Here is a 19,589-nt window from a genome sequence, read left to right on the forward strand (position 1 = left end):
GGTATGATTACACAGAAAATACAATTGAATCTATGAAATAGCTACTGGAAATAATAGATCAGTTTATAAAGTTTTCAAATAAGATTAATATAAACAAACAATTGTATTTTCATACACTACCAGATTGAAATAAAATAACAATTACCAAAAAATACAAATTTAGAAAACATTTGAAGATAAATCTGACAAAACATATGTAAGATCTGTTCAGATAAAACTGAAAAAAGATTCTGCAAGAAATTAAAAACCTATATTAGTAGAAAAATATATTATTTCACAGAGTTGAAAAACTCATCCTTAAGATGCCAATTGTGCCAAAATCCCAGGAGACTTTTTTTTGGTAGAAATTAACAAGCTGTTTTAAAAATTTACTTTGTAATACAAAGGACCAAAATATCCAAGTAACTGTGAGATGGAACAAAATTGGTAGGCCAAAACTACCTGATTTCAAAATGCTAACAATAATTAAGACAGTGTGTTCAATAATACACCAAACACAGACACAGACAAATAGATCAATGGAGGAGAACTCATCAATGAAGATCACATAAATCAATGGAGTAGAATCACAATTCCAGAAATGGAACCATGCATATATGGACAACTGGTTTTCAATGAAAGTATAAATGTAGTTCAATAGGAAAGGAAGAGTCTCTTCAAGGAATGATGGTAATTGGATATGCATATAAACAAGAAAACTCAATTTATAGCTCATACCATAAACAACATGAACTGAAGATGAACCACCGACCTAAAACTATAAAATTTTAAAAGAAAATATAGGCAAAAATATTTGCAATCTTAAGTAAAGCCAGATTTCTTAGAATTGATACCACAAGCCTGAACCATAAAACACAAAAATGATAAATTTGATTTCTTTGAAATTAAAAGTGGCTGTTCTTTAAAAATCACTGCTAAAGGAATGAAAAAGACAAGCCAAAGACTGGGAGAAAATATTTGCAAAGCTAGTATCAGATAAAGAAATTGTACATAGAATATATAAAGTACTCCCCAAACTCAATTTTAAGGAAACAAACAGTCCAATATGTATTGTGAAAATGATATAACCACACATAACACCAAGTAAAATATATGGTAAACAAATAGGAAAATGAAAGATGTTCAATCTAATCAGTTATTAGGTAAGTGGAAATTAAGTGAAAATGAAACAACACCAATATCTATTAGAATGATTAAGATTTAAAAGACTGGCAATCATCTCTACTAAAAACACAAAATTAGCTGGGCGTGGAGGCACATGCCTGTAATCGCAGCTACTTGGAAGGCTGAGGCAGAAGAATCACTTGAACCCAGGAGGTGGAGGTTGAGGTGAGCTGAGATCACGCCATTTCACCAGCCTGTGCAACAAGAGTGAAACTCGGTCTCAAAAAAAAAAAGACTGGCAATGTCAAGTTTTAGAGAGTATCTTAAGGAACTTGTACTCCCATACAATGCTGGTGGAAATGCAAAATTTAACATTCATCTTGAAAATGTTTTCATTTTCTTTAAAAGTTAAGTATTCATCTCTCATGTGATATAGTCATTTTACTCCTAAATATTTATCCAAGATAAAATATTTGAACATGAGTTTTTATAGAAACTTTATTTATAAATAGAGAAAAACTGAAAATAGCTTGAGTCCATCAACTGGGGGTTGGGTAAAAGGAATCATGGTATGTTCATATAATGACATACTATTGAGCATTCATATAATGGCACTATATAGAGACATAAAAAGTATTGAAATACTGAGATTTGCAACAAAACGAATGAAGCTCAAAGTAAGTATGCTGGGTAAAAGATGGCGGACATAACGAGTACATGACATATGTAAGTTTTTAATAAAACAGAGAAATAAAGGAATAAAAAATTAAAAAACTATAAATCTCTAGAATATACAAAGGAATCCATAGGACAAAGGGTTAATCAATGGTTGAATGGGGAGAAGTGAAAAGGAGAAGGAATGAGGAATTATAATAAGAGAGTGGAAACTCTTTTTAGTAACAGATATGTATACTTATGATTGGGGTGATGATGTCATTGGGTGTGTATATATATGAGAACAGCAATTGTACACATTAAATATACATTGCTTATCTTTGGTCAGTTATACATAAACAAAGCTATTGAAATTTAAAGTATTAACCTGCACGTCAAAACCTACGATTGTGAAAATTATCAACTCAAATCCATAAGAACATCTTGGTGATATCAATTAGGCAACAATTTCCTAGATGTGATATCAACAGACTCACAACAGATAATAGCAGATAAATAGCACAACATCAAAAGGAGGAACTTCATTTCTTCAAAAGATACCCTGAAGTGAATAAAAAGACAATTCACATACTAGGGGGAAATATTTGCAAATGCATCTGACAAAGAACTTTTCCAATCTTTATATCCAAAATATTTTTTAAAACCCTGAAAACTCAATAATAAGGAGACAGATACCCCAATTTATAAATGGCCAAAAGATTTGAGCATCCCTCACCACAGAAGATGCATGAATTAAATAAGAAACTTCAATTTTGCTCAATATCATTGATCACTGAAGAAATGCAAATTAAAATTTCAATAGGTAAGTCCCACATGCACCTATGAGAATATTTAAAATTAAAAAGATTGATCATAGCATTGCTAGTGAGTGTGTGGAACAAGTAGCAATATCATACATGGCTGCTGGGAATAAAAGTGTTATGACCACCTTGAAAAACAGTTTCATAAAAAGGTATACATATGCCTACCATTTGTCCTAGCCATGACACAGTTAAATGTTCACCCAGGAAAACCAAAAGCATGTATTTGTAGATTCTTAAGCGTGAATGTGTAGCAGCTTTCTTTGTAAGAGCCAAACCTTGGACACTGCTTGAACATCCATCGCCAGATAAATAGACAAATAAGTTGTGACACATTCATACAATGGAATACTACTTGGCTGTCAAAGAATGAACTGTTGATTCAGGAACCAACAATGATGAACTTCAAAATAATTTGCTGCATGAAGGAAGCCAAACAATGAAGAATATGTACTCTATGATTATATTTATACATGGTTCTATAAAAGGCACCCTCATTTTGCTGACAAAAAGTATAGTACTTGGTTGGGGACAGAGATATGAGAAAAGCAATGTGCGGGAGGAAAGAATTACAATATTTCAAGAGGAAACTTGGCAGTAAGTGATAAGCTCATTATCTTAACTGCAACAATGATTTTATGCATCTATACATATATGCAAACACAGAAACTAGACACTTAAAATATGTGCTATTTATTGACAACTAATCCAATAAAACTATTAAAATGTACATGTTATTAGGGATCCTTAGTTTTTATCTCTTATCCTAATCTCACCTTGAACTAAAAATTTACACATCCAACTTTCTACCTGATATCTCCTCTAGGAGTTCCCGCAGGAATCTCTAATTTCGAATATACAGAGCTTGATATTCTTTTTCCAAATTTTCATCTCTTGTTATATTGAAACTCTTCATCAGTGGTAAATCCATTTTTCTAATTTCTTAGCTCAAAATCCTTAGAATCATTTTTATAATTCTTTTATCCTCTCATACCCTACATCAAATCTCTCAGCATATCTTGTGTCATCTGTCTTCAAATTACATCTAGGGGCAGCTACTTCTCAACACCTTCACTGCTTGCACTATAGTCCAAACCAATCTGTCATATCAACCCCCTACAATGCCCCTTTAACTGTCAAAATATCTTCCATTGTTATTCTCCTCTAGAGCAGCCAGGTGGATCCTTGTAATACATTAACATAGCTGTGTCACATTGTCAGCTCCTCCCATGTCTTGCTATCCTGCTCATAAAAAAATCAAAAATCCTTTTTTTAGTTTACAAGATTCTACAAAATCTAGTAGCCTTGCTCTCATCCATCAATCAATCTGCTTCAACCACCTTGGAGTACGCTCTTGCCTCAGACATTTGCACTGCATGGATGCTCTTTCTGGAATGTCCTCTACTGAAATATTCGCAAGGTTCATTCTATCCCTTCATTCACATCTCTACCCAAAATGCCTATTCTTGGAGAGGCTATCATGTCTGTAGTAGCACCACCTTGCCACATTCACTGTCTTCATAGCATGTATCATTCCATCCAATTTTACAGCAGATGTGTTTTTAAATTGTTTGTACCTCCCATGAAAATACATTCTTAAGAGCAGCAACTTGGTCCTCTTTTATTTATCTACTGCTCTTTAATATGTTTGGTGATTGATACGAATCAGTTGCTTTACTAAATGAATCAGTCAATATATACAGCGTTCACACTGGCAATCTCAAAAAGCTGAGAATTACAAATCTAGACTTTAGAGCCAGCTCATCTATATGCTTCTCAAATGTTAACTGTAAACTGCAAAACACTGAGACTCTTACATCATTCAGATTAATTCTTCTACACTGTTAAAATATTAAGTAGTATCAGAAATTTGATCAATTCTGGCAGGAAAAAAATGGCAACAATGACTTATAATGTGGCTTAACCAAATTGAACGTTTGACTATCATAACAAGAAACTGTTTATGTATTAGTGCCTTATGTATTTTCACATAGTATTAGCAGCAAAAGTACATGATATTCATTGGTTTTGCATCTCCATTATTACTAACATTGTTTCCCTACTTGTAGCAACCCTTTGAATTTCCTAACTTTTCATGATACTTTTGTAGTTGACAGATATAGATGAGTGAGGTTGGGTTTTATTGAACACATGTTTCATTTCATATTCAATGTTTTAATCATTAGGTTGCATATACATTAATTATGTTTGTTTCTAAACATTGAAATTTAGCAAAGCATGTACACAAATATAACATTAATACTTAAATGTCCAAATGTTCATGCAGTTAGTTAAGATTTTGTTTTAAATTTACTTAAAATAAAGCAAGCCATCAACAGATTTTTTTCTTAAAATAATGCTTGTATCTATATTCTGATCTCAACACAGAACTTTAGATAATGATTCTGTCATTTCCAGTAAATTACCATACCTTATCCTGAAAAATGATGGGTTTAACAAGGTGATCACTATGGTATGATTCAGCTGTCAATATAAAACATATCCTTGGTTAGAAATTTTTCTAAAAAATAATACATAACTATGTAATTCTAATATTTTATTGTTACTGTTTTATAATTTAAATTGCATATAGATTGACATCTAATATATATTTATATGTCTACATATCTCTATATAGATACGTATATTTTTTTCTAACATGCACCTGAATTATAGTTGACATTAAAAGATAATTAGTAATAATAAGGTCCAGGACTAGAAAAATGTTTTTTATTCACCATAAAATGTTCTTTCCAATTGCAACCTATAGTTTTTTTGTATTTAATTATTCCTAATTAATTAACTGTATTTAATTATTACAATCATCAAGACTCTCAGTATCTTAGCACATTTTGGGGAAAGTACTATTGGTCATAAACATTTTAAATATAACTTCCCATATTATAGCCACATAATCCACAAATATATACTATATAATAAAAATGGGAAATAAGTAGTCAATGTTCTGGATAATAAATTGCAAACTCTTTATCGATGATATTTCTGACATGAAATTTCTAGATTTATTCAAATTAAAATGAGGCCAGGCATTACAGAGATCAAGCCTGTAATCCCAGCACTTTGGGAGGCCAAAGTGGGCAGATCACCTGAGGTCAGGGGTTCCAGACCAGCCTGGGCAACATGGTGGAACCCTGTTTCTACCAAAAATACAAAAATTAGCCGGGCATGGGGGTGCATGCCTGTAATCCCAGATATTTGGGAGGCTGAAGCAGGAATATTGCTTGAACCCGGGAGGCGGAGGTGGCAGTGAGCTGAGACCACACTACTGCACTCCAACCTGGATAACTGAGTGAGACTCCGTCCTGGAAAAAAAAAAAAGAGTTATGCTATTTCTCTATTAGTATCTTAGTATCTCTCTACCACGTTAATAATCCTACATCTTGGATTGTTTGTGTAAAACAGTAAAATGTAACAAAATTCTAAGAGCTTTAAAAAGCTTTTAAGTTGTTCATAAAACAAGATAAGTGTATAAATTGTATGTTTTAAAGCAAAGTGAATTAATATTTAATTTTAAAACTGACATAATTTTTTAAAAGTATGAGCTGAAGTTCACGAACCCATGGATTTCAATTATGTGCTATAATTTCCCACTTCATGCTAAATCAGGCATCATATTGTGACATTAAATATTTCACAAACTGAAATGCACATTATAAATCCGGAAAGTTGTTGAAAAGGTAAACAATACAAATAGCATATATCATGAAATCTCTCCACTCAAAGGAATCTACAATAGAAATTTTATGATAACTTGAAGAACAAGTAAACATCTCGCCATATTATTTGAACTCATTATGTTCTATACACTTTATACTAGAGATGACTTATAGACATAATGCCAAATAAAATTACTTTTATAAAAACTACGAATTCAATATTTCTATGCAATTTTAAAGAGAATTCATTGTTAGTACCATATATCATACACTTTTTAGAAATTGCACAAACTCTGTGTACACATACAGAAACATGCATACAATTCAACACTTAATTATCTAAATGCTACAATATGAAGCATTTCTCAGTAAAAATGAAAAACATAATATTTGTGTATGACACAGGAAACTTGAATAGCATGATTGCTACATAAGATACATGTCACTGAAACCATTCTAAAGGAAAATCCATGTTTTCAAAATAAGAACCACTTTATTCAGTTGTGGAAGTTTAGTTTTTCCAAGATTCTACGAATTAATGAAGTAATAGGTAACACCCAGAGTTATATTTTTATGTTTTTTAACCATATTTCAGTATATTTTATCCTTAGAGCAGACAACACAGCTTTCTAGAAATTAATTACTTAGTAATTATACAATGTGTACTTTAATTGGCAACACTGAGTTTTCAAAGAAGTTTTATTAAGCTTATACCATTTATTTGTATTTTCTATTTACAAGTAGGCAAAGATAAATTGTATAACTGATAAAATAGTTTCTGATGAATATGCAAAATAATTACAAACTCTTCAATATTCACATAAAATATTGTTACCCTAATAATATGTATAAAATAAACAATCTTTTATTTCTAAGATAACAATAATTTTATGCTTAGCTATGTGAATATTTTTTCTGTAATTATAAGCATCTTATAAAAATAAAAACACTAAAACAACAAGAAAAATGAAATAATAATTTGGAGATCTTCCAATGGTACCTATCTTCTTATGTTTTTCCCTTGAAGAGAAATAAAAAGATAATCAGCTTTGCTTATTAAAAAAATGATCTGCAGAATATTCAGGCATTTAAGTTATGTCAATATGGGTTTTTTCTTATAAGTTACTTGTTGCTGCATAACACAGCATTCCAACATTTGGTGGCTAATGACATATTTAATATTCTAACTTTCATTTTTGTGGATTGCCAATGTAGTTTTGATGCATCATGGTTGTTCTTTTAGTAGAAACTGGGTTTTCTCCTTTATCTGTTCTCAGTTGCATGTCAGTTGTAACTTGGCATTCCTGAACTTGACTCATGACTTTTCTGTGACTGAGCACGTACCCATCCAGTTGGGTAATGTGACACTTAGGTTTACACAGTCTTTTTCCACAGCCGACTTAGACACGTGGGAGTGAGGAATCCAAAGAGACACAGTGGAAGACTACAAGGTCTGGAATGGGAACACCATCATTTCTACTACATTCTATTAGACAAAGAATCTCACAAGGGTATACCAGATTCAAGGAGGGGAGAAAAGTGTACCACTTCTTAATGGGAGGAACTGCATGGTGACATTGTAAAGGGTATTTGTAAGAAAGAAGCAAAATGGGTGCCCTTTTTGCAACTTACTTCAGATGGAAAGAAAAAATTTACACTAGAAAAAAAGGAATAGTTATCATATTTAGAACACATGGGAGAATACAACTTTTAGAAGACTTAACCTGTATTTGTGAAATAACAGTAAGTTTAAATTGAAAACACTGATTTGTACTTAGATTTCTCTATAATTAATTAAACAACTAGTGTGGCTATACATTCAAATCTATCCCAATCTCTACAATGTTGCAACACACACACACGTATATGCATACACGCACATCACTGGAAGTGCCGCTTAAAATGCAGGCAAGCTTGGCTGGTTGTTTAGTTGTATTATGGACACAGCTTAAGTGTAACATTTTTATTCTAATTGTGCTTTTCTTGCTTTCCCCACTACATCTTTTCCTCCTGAAACTCAATGAATCTGACTGAGTGTTATATTTTATTTTTCCTTTACTTTTGTTCCACTTATAAGTGGAAAATTGCTACTGAAGTTTTAGCTAGCTATCTTTTACCTGTCAATTACTCATGAATACATAATATCAAATTAGGGAAAATAAACATAGCAATAGGACATTAAAACCACATTTCTAAGCCCCCCAAAATAGGCTTCCTGATTTTATGCTGCTATAAATTCCCTAAATAAGGTTATTTCTAATTGATGTAATAGATGGTTAGTAGAATAAATGGGACTGACATTTTATTTTTCTTGTGTTTCCATAAACCTGGATTCTCAGGGATTGAAAGACTCTGAGCAACTTCTGTTTATAAAGGCTTTGAGTGTATTAGAAAATGAAGAATTAAGAAAACAGACAACACCAAAGTTAGATTATTGTAGATGTCTCTTTTTATAGCAAATAAACATTTTTAACACAAAAATACAGTACAGCATACATAGTTAATCTAGTTATGATTTTAGAATGTATAAAATTATGAATTTGTGGAGCACAGAGGCAGAGTAATCATTTAGGATTCCAATGTGCAGTTGCATGATGAAAGGCTTCTTTCAATTCTGTTTACTTCTGTGAGTGGATATACAGCATAAGGGAGGGGCTTGATCACAAGTCTGAACTCTAAGTCCCTTATAAATGTTTCTTTTGGCCTGTCTGTGATGGACACTGATTCCATCCGTTTGTGTTTTTTATCTTCTATCTCAACATGAAATGGGCATTTATTTGATGACTTTGCATGGTTTCTTCAAGGAAAACTTTAGAGGGATGTTTTCAGGGCCATCCAACCCATTTTAGTAAGGGAAGTCATTAGACAAGCAAAATCAAACCTTCAAGAAATTTCAACAGAAAGTTAAGAATAGCAGTCAATAACAATAATTGATGGCAAGGAAGAATAATCCTATCTTGACTTGCCTGGGGAACTGAAGATCATTTCCTCTAGTTGTTGACTGAAATTGCCTAAAAATAAATAAATAAATAAATAAAGTGGCCCGCTAAAATTTTGAAGTGAGAAAATGTTTTTATTAGGGGGTCTGTTTTTTAAGTGACCTGTTCAGGCATCATCTGTCTCCAAGTTTTCACAGAGCTCCAGGCTAGGAATGGCATCTAAGGTAAAATTTCTCCAAAGACGAAAAAGACATTTTAGCTTCAGAATTTTGAAACTACAGTAGTTATGTATTTCTGCCTAGGTTGCAATGTTTAGCCATAAACGTTGTTGTTAATTATGGATTAAAAATCACTGGATTGAAAAAAATATATTTTCATAAATATCTTAGACATAGATACTGCTAAGCTAGCAGACAGTAGATATATCTTTTAAAACTATAACTAAAAAATTCGATCCTGTAGTTTCCTCACTACAAAGGATTATAAAGATAGTCTCTTAGGACCCAGCATTATATTCTCAGTATGATGAAGAAGTTGCGATCATACATCTGATGTATTCTTTTTTACTGCATGAGGTAAAAGTGAGGTTATTAGTTTAGGATTTGAATAGAGGAAAGTGAATGGGAAAAATGAAGACATCAAATGATACAGCAAATTTTAGCTGATAGAGTGGGGAAGTAAACTTAATAGTAAAACATGGTTGGATTTGGGGCATTACTGAGGTACAGTTATAATCTTGAAACAATTCAGTAAAATTGGTAAATTAAATATTGAAGTTTACTCCCAATATGCTCGAGTTCCTTAAACGGCTTCTGTTTTTTCCTAAAATAAGAGCAAAATTTTTAATGCAGCCCCAGAGGTCCTTTATGGTCTGTCTCTCACCAACTACTTCTATATTAGTTTAACCATACTGATGCTTGTAAGTAGAAATAGCTCACTCCACTCACAACACAAATAATCTTGTGCATATTCTTCAACAAAAGCATTGTACTTTCAATAGAGTCGCTTTACGAGTAGTTCCAGTTTGTCGCACAGAATAACAAAAGATGGTACTGAAGCATCGTTACGCAACAAAATTTTTAAATTTTACTTTTTTACTAAGGAGTTTATTTTTAATTAATTAATTAATTAATTTAGAGACGGAGTCTTGCTCTGTTGCCAGGCTGGAGTCAGTGGCGCAATCTCGGCTCACTGTAACTCCACCTCCCCGGTTCAAGCCATTTTCCTGCCTCAGCCTCCCAAGTAGCTGGGACTACAGGTGCCCGCCACCACACCTGACTAATTTTTATATTTTTAATAGAGACGAGATTTCACCATGTTGGCCAGGATGGTCTCGATCTCCTGACCCTGTGATCCACCCGCCTCGGCCTCCCAAAGTGCTGGGATTACAGGGGTGAGCCACCAAGCCCGGCCAGATGCCCTGTTTTAACATGTTCTAGGGTTCCAGCAGTGTTTCTCACCATTAGCTTCGTATTATCATTTCAAATCTCAAGACAGTGAAATGCCATAATTTTGACCTCCCAAATACCCTGAACAAAATCTCAGAGGCCTTTAACAGGTCCACGGATCACTGTCTCAGAATCTCTGCCTAAGAATAATTTTTACATGTTTACTGTTTCTATTGCTCTACAATCTCCCAGCCTGTCCAAAAAATCTCAAACACATTTTCAGATATAAACTTATATTCATGCTAATAGAAATCTTCTCTGACACATCTGGTATCATCTTCATAACACCAATGGCTTTTCCTTTGAGATGCTCATAATGGTTGGAATTTCCCATTAATTTATTATTTGCTTGAATTTCTCATCTTCTAAGAGACAACAGATCATAAAATCAAATAATTACAGCCCCAGGAAGTTCATGCATAAAATCATGGACTCGGACAGTTTGTGGAATAAAAGTAAGCAGACACATGATATATAAGGGAAAGGTGCATGATGCTCTTTTGAAAAACATGCAAATCCTTCCCCTTAGTGGAATACAGACATGTTTAAAATTAAATTGGATATACCCTAGGACTCCAGTTCATCACCTGTGCCTCAATTGGAATATTCATAAGGACATAGTCACTGACTTTGTATAGATTTTGTTTTGTTTTACCTTTCAAAAAATGTTATAGCAGCACCTAGCACTGTCAGAAATACATTGAATCCTCAGATAAGCTCAATGAATGAAAGAACACAGTTTTTGCTACCTAAAATGTTATTAGGATATGAATACATAAAGAATTTGGTGTTTGAGAGGGTAAAATAGTGATTCTAGGCTCTTTAGTGGACTACTGATTGTAAATTATAAGTGATTTTTGGGCTATGTGAGACATAAATTACAATGAGGTGCAAAAAGTTATACTATGATGTTGACAAAACTATGTGCCTGTAGGACTATAGTGGAATCAAATTGATGGCTCATAAGTTATCAGAATGACAAGTGATAGCTGTGTATTTTCTCCTCCTTCTATAATAAATACACTTGATTCCAAGTGCTACAAATGGATGTTTTTTGTTGAACTTGTTAAAGTGATTGTGGTTTTTCTTACATAGTCTATTACTCTAGTAAACAACACTGATTTAATTTTCAAATATTGAACCGTCATTGAATATCCAGGATGAAACCCAATCATTCAATATGTACTGTCTTTATTTTTTAAATATGTTTTTAATTGATGACATAAAATTGTTTTTATAGTTACGGTGTATAACATGATGTTTTAAAATATGTATATGATATGAAATTAACAAATTGTTAACATAATTAACATAGGTTATCTCATACTTTTTTATAGTTATACCACTTCAAATCTACTCTTTTAGCAATTTTCAAGTATACAACATATTGTTATTAACTATAGCCACCATGTTCTACAATAGATCTCTTAAAATTATTGCTCCTATCTAACCGAAATTTTGTATCTTCTGACCGAAATCTGCCCAAATTCCCCTGAACCCAGACCCTGGTAACTACCATTCTATTTTTTGCTTCTGAGTTCCACTTTTTAAATTCTGTACATAAGTACATAAGTAAAATCATGCTATATTTATCTTTCGGTTCCTGGCTTATTTCACTTAAGTAAAATCATGCTATATTTATCTTTCGGTTCCTGGCTTATTTCACTTAACATAATGTCATCTATGTTCATCTGTTATGCCAGCAATGACAGAATTTCCCTCTTTATGATGCTAAATAGTATTCCATGTATCTATACACCACATTGTATTTACCCATACTTAGATTCTTAGATTCACTCCTCCATTAATAGACACTTAGGTTAATTCCATATCTTGGCCATTTTAAATAATGCTGCAATGAACAAAGGAGTGCAGATATTTCTTTGACATACTGATTTCATTTCCTTTGACTATATTTGCAGATGTAGAATTGCTGATTCATAATGGTAGTTCTATTTTTATTTTTATTTTATTTTTCAACAGTCCTCCGTGCTGTTTTATGAAATAGCTGTACTAATTTACATTTTCACCAACAACGTGCAAGGGTTTCCTTTTCTCCAGGTAATTGCCAACATTTAATATCTTTAGTCCTTTTATTTTATTCAGAAAACCATGTTTGCCACTAAACAATTTGCCAGTAAGACCAGCTATTTGAAGTAATTATTTGACTTTCAGTCTTCTTTTTGTTGTTTTGTTTTGTTTTTTGTTTTTTTTTTTGAGATCTTGCTCTGTCGCCAGGCTGAAAAGTGCAGTGGGGCGATCTCAGCTCACTGCAACCTCTGCCTCCCTGGTTCAAGCAATTTCCCCTGCCTCAGTCTCCCTAGTAGCTGAGATTACAGGTACGTGCCACCATGCCCAGCTAATTTCTTGTATTTTAGTAGAGACGGGGTTTCACCATGTTGGCCAAGATGGTCTCAATCTCCTGACCTTGTGATCCGCCCACCTTGGCTCCCCAAAGTGCTGGGATTACAGGTGTGAGCCACTGCGCCCGGTCCAGTCTTTTTTATAATAGCTATATTAACAGGTGTGAGATCATAATTTGTGGTGGCTATAATTTTCATTTCCCCAGTGATCAGTGATGTTGAGCATTTTTTCAAATATCTCTTGGCCATTTACGTGTCTTCTTTTGATAGTTGTGCCTATTCTGATCTTTGCCCATTTTTTATCAGGTTTTTTTTTTATCTTACTATTGAGTTGTTTGAGTTCCTTACATATGTTGAATATTAACCCCTTATCAGATGAATGGTTTGCCAATATTTTCCCTTATCCTATAGGTTGTTTCTTAATTACACTGGTTGTTTTTTATGCTGTGCGGGAGACTTTTATTTTGCTATAATCTCATTTGTGTATTTTGTTTTTGTTGCTTGTGCTTTTGGAGTAGTGTCCAAATATTTATTGCCCAAACCAGTTTTATAAAATTTTCCCTTTATATTTTCTCCTAGGAGCTTTACAGTTTAAGTTATATTTTTAGTATTTTATCAATTTTGAGTTAATTTTTGTATATGATGTGAGATGGGGTATATTTCTATTCTTCTGTACGTAGATATACAGTTTTCCCAACACCATTTGTGCAACAGATTGTTCTTTCTCACTTGTATATTCTTGGCATCTTTGTCAAAAAAAATCAATGGACAGTAAATGCATAAACTTATTTCTGCGACCTCTATTCTGTTCCACTGGTCTGTGTGTCTCTTTTTATGCTAGTACCATGCTGTCTTGCTTACTATAGATTTATGGTACCTTTTGAAGTCAGGTATTGCGATGCTTCCAGCTTTGGTCTTTTTGCTCAAAATTGCTTTGGCTATTTGAAGTCCTTTTTAGTTCAATCAAAAATTTTTCATTTCTGTGAAAATATATCATTGTAGCTTTAAGAGTAATTACACTTGATGTGTTGATTCCTTTGATAGTATGGACACTTTAACAATATTAATTCTTCCAATGCATGAATAGGGGCCACTTTTCTGTTTATTTGTGTCTTCTTCAATTTCTTTTATCAGTATTTCATAGTATTCAGTGTACATATCTTTCATCGCCTTGATTAAATTTATTTCTCTGTGGGCTTTTTTCTTATAACTATTGTAAATGGAATTTTTTTTGATTTTTTTAAGATAGTTCACTGTTAGTGTATAGAAATGCTACTGATGTTTGTATGTTGACTTTGTATTCTGCAACTTTAATAAATTGGCTTATTATACTTTAACAGTTTTCTGTTGAAATCTTTAGAGTTGTCTATTTATAAGAACATGTCATCTGCAAACAAGATCAATTTAATCTTTTCCTTTCCTATTTGGATGCCTTTTATATCTTTCTCTTGCCTAATTACTTTGTTTAGGACTCCCAGCACTACGTTAAATAGAAGTGGTGAGAGCAGACATCCTTGTCTTATTCATGGTCTTAGAGAAAAGGTTTTTAACTTTTCACCATTGAGTATGATATTATCTGTGGGCTTGTCATGTATGGTTGTTTTTGTGATAAGATACACTCCTTCTATACCTTAGTTATTGAGAGTTCTTACCATGAAAGAATGTTGAATTGTGTCAAATGCTTTTTCCATATCTATTGAAATCACGGATGTAATTTTCATCTTTCAATCTGTTGTGGTTTATCACTTTTGTTAATTTGCATCTGTTGAATTATCCTTGCATCCCAAGAATAAATGCCACTTAATCATGGTGAGTGATCCTTTTAAGGTGCTGCTTAATTTAATTTACTAGTATTTTGTTGAGAATTGTTGCATCTATTTTTATTAGAGATACTGGCCTGTAATTTCCTTTTTTCTAGTATCTTTGGCTAGTTTTGATATTAGGATAATGATAGACTAAGAATAAAAGAGAGAAGACACAAATAAATAAAATTATAAATGAAAGCCAATATATTACAACTGAAATTACAGAAGTACAAAAGGTTACAAGATTCTAATATGAACAATTATACACTAAAGTTTGGATAACTTGGAAGAAAAGGATAAATTCCTGGGAACATAAAAACTACCAAGACTGAATCATGAAGACACAGAAGATCTGAACAGATCAGTAATGAGTAAGAAAATAGAATCAGTAATAAAAAGCCTCCCATAAAACAAAAGCCCAAAATCTTCATACTGAATTCTACCAGACATTTAGAGAAGAACTAATACTATTCCTTCTCAAAGTCTTCCAAAAAATTGTAGAGAGTAATAAAAACTCATTTTATCTTTATTATTTTTTGCGATCAGCTTGCTTATATATTAGGAATTTTGTGTCCAATTTCATAAAGTATGTTGACGTGCATTTTACTTTTCTTATCATTTCTTTGTCTGGTATTTCTATCAACGTGATGTTGACTTCATACAAGACTTGCAAAGCCCTCTCCCATTTATGGAAGAGATTATATGTGATGGTTATTTTTTCTTCCTTAAATGTATCTTAAGTATTTTCCTATAAAATTATCTTGGCCTGAAACTCTATATTTTGTAAATTTTATATTTGGAAAATTTCTACTTTGGTAATGCTTTTAACTTTAAATTCAAGACTATGTTATCTAGCTCTTACATGAGTTTCAGCAGTCTCTTTTCTTCTAAGAATGGTTACATTTCATCTAGGTTTTCAAATATGTGGCATAGGGTTGCTTGTGGTATCCCACTTTTACTCTTTTAATGATTTTGGAATCAGTAGTAATATTCCTTGTTTAATTTCTGATATTGGTCATTTCTCTCTGTCTTTATTCTAGTTTCTAGATCTTTTCTTTATTGCTTTTTTAATCTAAGAAGCAAACAAAAAAGTGGTTCTGTATTACTTGAGTGTATATTTTGTGTTTCATTTTTTTTAAAAACTCCCCAGAAGAATGGTCTGGGAAAAACTTTCAGAAATATATAATTATGTAATGTACAATAATAAATGATAATATAGCAAAAGTTGTGTAGCTTTTTTGCGTAGCTTTTAAAATGCTTTCTGAGTGTGTGTTTTCATTTTCTGCAAAGCGCTTTATATTTATTTATACAATGAAACACCCACAGCTCAGTAATACCAATAAGAAAAGAAAATTACAAACTTTAAGGTGTGAGCTCATAGAAGTATTGCCAGAATCTGAAATTCCATGAATTTATAATAAAAACTTTTGATTCAATTTAGCTTTTTCTGAAACAACAATGTTATACAATAAGCAGAAATAGGCTTAGGACAAACTATACATGAGGTTGCATTCTAATTACCTACTTAGAAAATTAAAATATAATCATTATGAGAAATAAATCTATTTTGTCAAAACTGAGTACACAATTAATTGTGAGCCAACATAATAGAATAGCGAAATACAAAAAGGCATCACTTCATAATTAGTTGCAATGGTGGCAGTGGAGACTACACTTCATGTGGTTTCCCTCCAGAAACCTCACCAGGTTTTCTTGGTAAGGATCTGAGAAAGATCTCCTAGTAGTGCTGACAAGGAATGGGGACAAAAATAGTCATTATGAAGCCCCTAAGATATTTCTTTAACACAAGCCTACCGTCCAGGAGGCAAGACATCACCAAAGAGCAATACTAAAAATTTATCCCCAGTGGGAAGACATGTGCTTCTCACTTCAACACCTTCAGCCTTTCTGCCTCACCTAAGGAAGAAAAAAATCAAAACCAAAGAACAAAACATAGTCAACAGGGGAGAGAGAGCTAAAAAAACTGACAGGGAATATTTGGCCAGAGAAGGGAGTAAAGATAACAACAATAGTTAATGAATTAACATTAAAAAAAAAAAAAAAACTATACCCAAACAGAGGACAAGAAACGCTTGTAAAGGCCACATTCCCAAAACACAGCTCTAGTTAGAGACTGAGATTTAATTAGAGGATTACAGAACATGTCCCTTTCTAAGCTCCACCAACACTCTAACAAAAGCCAGTTTAATTACACAGGATTACAGAAGAAATAGCTGTAAGACAAAGACTCCATCTAACGAGCAGTACAAAAGGAAGCCTCAAAGGCAAGACTGGAGACAAAAGCAGGCACGCTAGCAAAATTTAAATTCTCTCCTAACTACAGCTACAGTAAACATAAAACACAGGCCACACTTAGCCAGATTAACTTATATAAGTCCTTACACTAGGGACCTATTTACCACGATTCATATTACCTGATACAGCATGTCCAGCTGACAACAGAAAATTACAAGGTATACCAAAGGCAAAAAGAAAAAAAAAATAGAAAAGAAAAGCATTCTGAATAGACAAGCAATCATTAAGATCGAAATAGAAAAATACAGATTTTGTATTTATCAGAAAAGATATTTAAAATGATTGTGCTCAATATATTAAGAGATCTAATGGAAAACCTGATTTTTCTTAAGATATCTAATGGAATATTTATTTTTCCTACATTAATGTCAGCAGAGAGATAAGACCTATAAGGAAAAAAAAAAATCAAAAGAAAATCCTGAAATCAGAACTACTGAAATGGAAATTAAGAATGCTTTTAATAGGCTTGCTATGGTTTGAATATCTGTGTTCCCTTTAAAATCAGCTTTGAAATTTAATTACCAATGCAACAGTATTTAAGAGGTGGGCCATTAGTGGGGTGATGACTCCATGAGGGCCCCACGCTCATGAATGAGATTAGTAACCAAGAAGGGATGAAGAGATCTTGCTGGGTCCTTTCTGCCCTTTCACCCTTCTGCCATGTGAAGAAACAGCATTCATCTTCCCTGGAGGATGTAGCAACAAGGTGCCATCTTTGAAGCGCAGACTTGGGCCTTACTAGACGTCGAACCTGCTACTGCCTTGATCTTGAAATTCCAGCCTCCAGATTTGTGTGAGAAACAAATTTCTATTCTTCATACATTACCCAGTCTCAAGTATTTTGTTATAACAGCAGCAAAGGACTAAGACAAAGCTCATGAAGACTTTCAAGAAAACTGAGGGAAGGATTAATGAGCTTGAAGATAGGTTAATATAACCTGTAACTCAAAGGGAACCAAAGAATGAAGATACAGGTCAGGGCATCCAAGAACTGCGGAACAATATCAAAAGTTATATCCATATTAAATGCCAGGAAAAGAAAAGATTAAGAAAAAGGCAAAATAAATATTTGAAACAGTAATGACTGAGAAGTTTCCAAAATTAATATGATACATCAAATCACACATCCAGGATGTTCAGAGAATGCCAGGCAAGATGAATATGAAATACACACATACACACACACGCACACACACACACAAACACATGCATGTATCTAAGCATAACATCATCAAGCTGCAAAAAAAAAAAAAAATACGGGGGAAAATCTTATAGAAAGTTGGGTGCATCTTAACTATACAGAAGCAAGGATAAGAATGACAATGAACCTCTCATCAGAAATCATGCAACCAAATAGCGTGGAGTAACGTTTTTAAGTGCTGAAAGAAAAAAAAAACCTGCCAACTTAGAATAACATACCTAGCAAAATTATCCTTCAAAAGTGAAGAAGAAATAAGGGCTTTTTCAGAAGAACAACTGAAGGAATTCATTACTGGAAGATCTACACTGTAAAAAATATTAAAAGAAATTCTTTAGGTTAAATAAAGTAATATACATGAGAAACTTGGATTGATGTGTAAGTTTTTAAAAGTTTTTCTTATCTTAATTGATCAAAAAGATAATTATTGACAGCAATAAAAGCAACAATAATTAATTCATCATTGCTCAGGGATGTTAGATAAATGGCAGTCAAATCCTCACACCTATAATCCCAGCACTTTGGGAAGCCGAGATGAGTGGATCACCTGAGGTCAGGAGTTCACAACCAGCATGGCCAACAAGGCGAAACCCCATCTCTACTAAAAATACAGAAATTAGCCAGGCATGGTGGTGGGTGCCTATAATCCCAGCTACTCGGGAGGCTGAGGCAGGAGAATTGCTTGAACCCGGGAGGCAGAGGTTGCAGTGAGCTGAGATCAGGCCACTGTACTCCAGCCTGAGCGACAGAACTAGACTTTGTCTCAAAATAAATAAATAAATGGCAGTAAAATCACAAGAAATAAGACAGACGTACTGGTAATACTATGTTATGAGGTATCCCTACTACGCTCACAGTCTTTTTTTTTTTTTTTTTTTTTGAGACAGAGTCTCACTCTGTTGCCCAGCCTGGAGTGCAGTGGCGCAACCTCGGCTCACTGTAGCCTCTGCATCCCAGATTCAAGTGATTCTCCTGCCTCAGTCTCCTGAGTAGCTGGGACTACAGGCGCCTGCCACCACGCCCGGCTATTTTTTTGTATTTTTAGTAGATATGGGGTTTCACCGTGTTAGCCAGGAGGGTCTTGATCTTCTGACCTTGTGATCCACCCGCCTCAGCCTCCCGAAGTGCTTGGATTACAGGCGTGAGTCACCTCTCCTGGCTCGTAAGTTTTTATTTGACATTGTACTTGGATTATTTAAACATATATGTTGTAAACCCTAGGGCAACCATTTAAAACGTTTGTGTTAAGTATAAATTAAATGCT

The 19,589-nt window shown here is 33.3% G+C and overlaps 1 non-coding gene across 1 annotated transcript; it reads right to left on the reverse strand.

Moving 5' to 3' along the window:
• Nucleotides 1–12,743: 12,743 nt before the first annotated feature.
• On the reverse strand, nt 12,744–12,814 carry LOC129035975 (small nucleolar RNA SNORD65). The gene has a single exon (XR_008502450.1). It is a non-coding gene; the product is annotated as a small nucleolar RNA SNORD65 (small nucleolar RNA).
• Nucleotides 12,815–19,589: the final 6,775 nt, after the last annotated feature.

Source organism: Pongo pygmaeus, chromosome 3 (assembly GCF_028885625.2).
Source record: "Pongo pygmaeus isolate AG05252 chromosome 3, NHGRI_mPonPyg2-v2.0_pri, whole genome shotgun sequence".
Taxonomy (NCBI): Eukaryota; Metazoa; Chordata; class Mammalia; order Primates; family Hominidae; genus Pongo; species Pongo pygmaeus.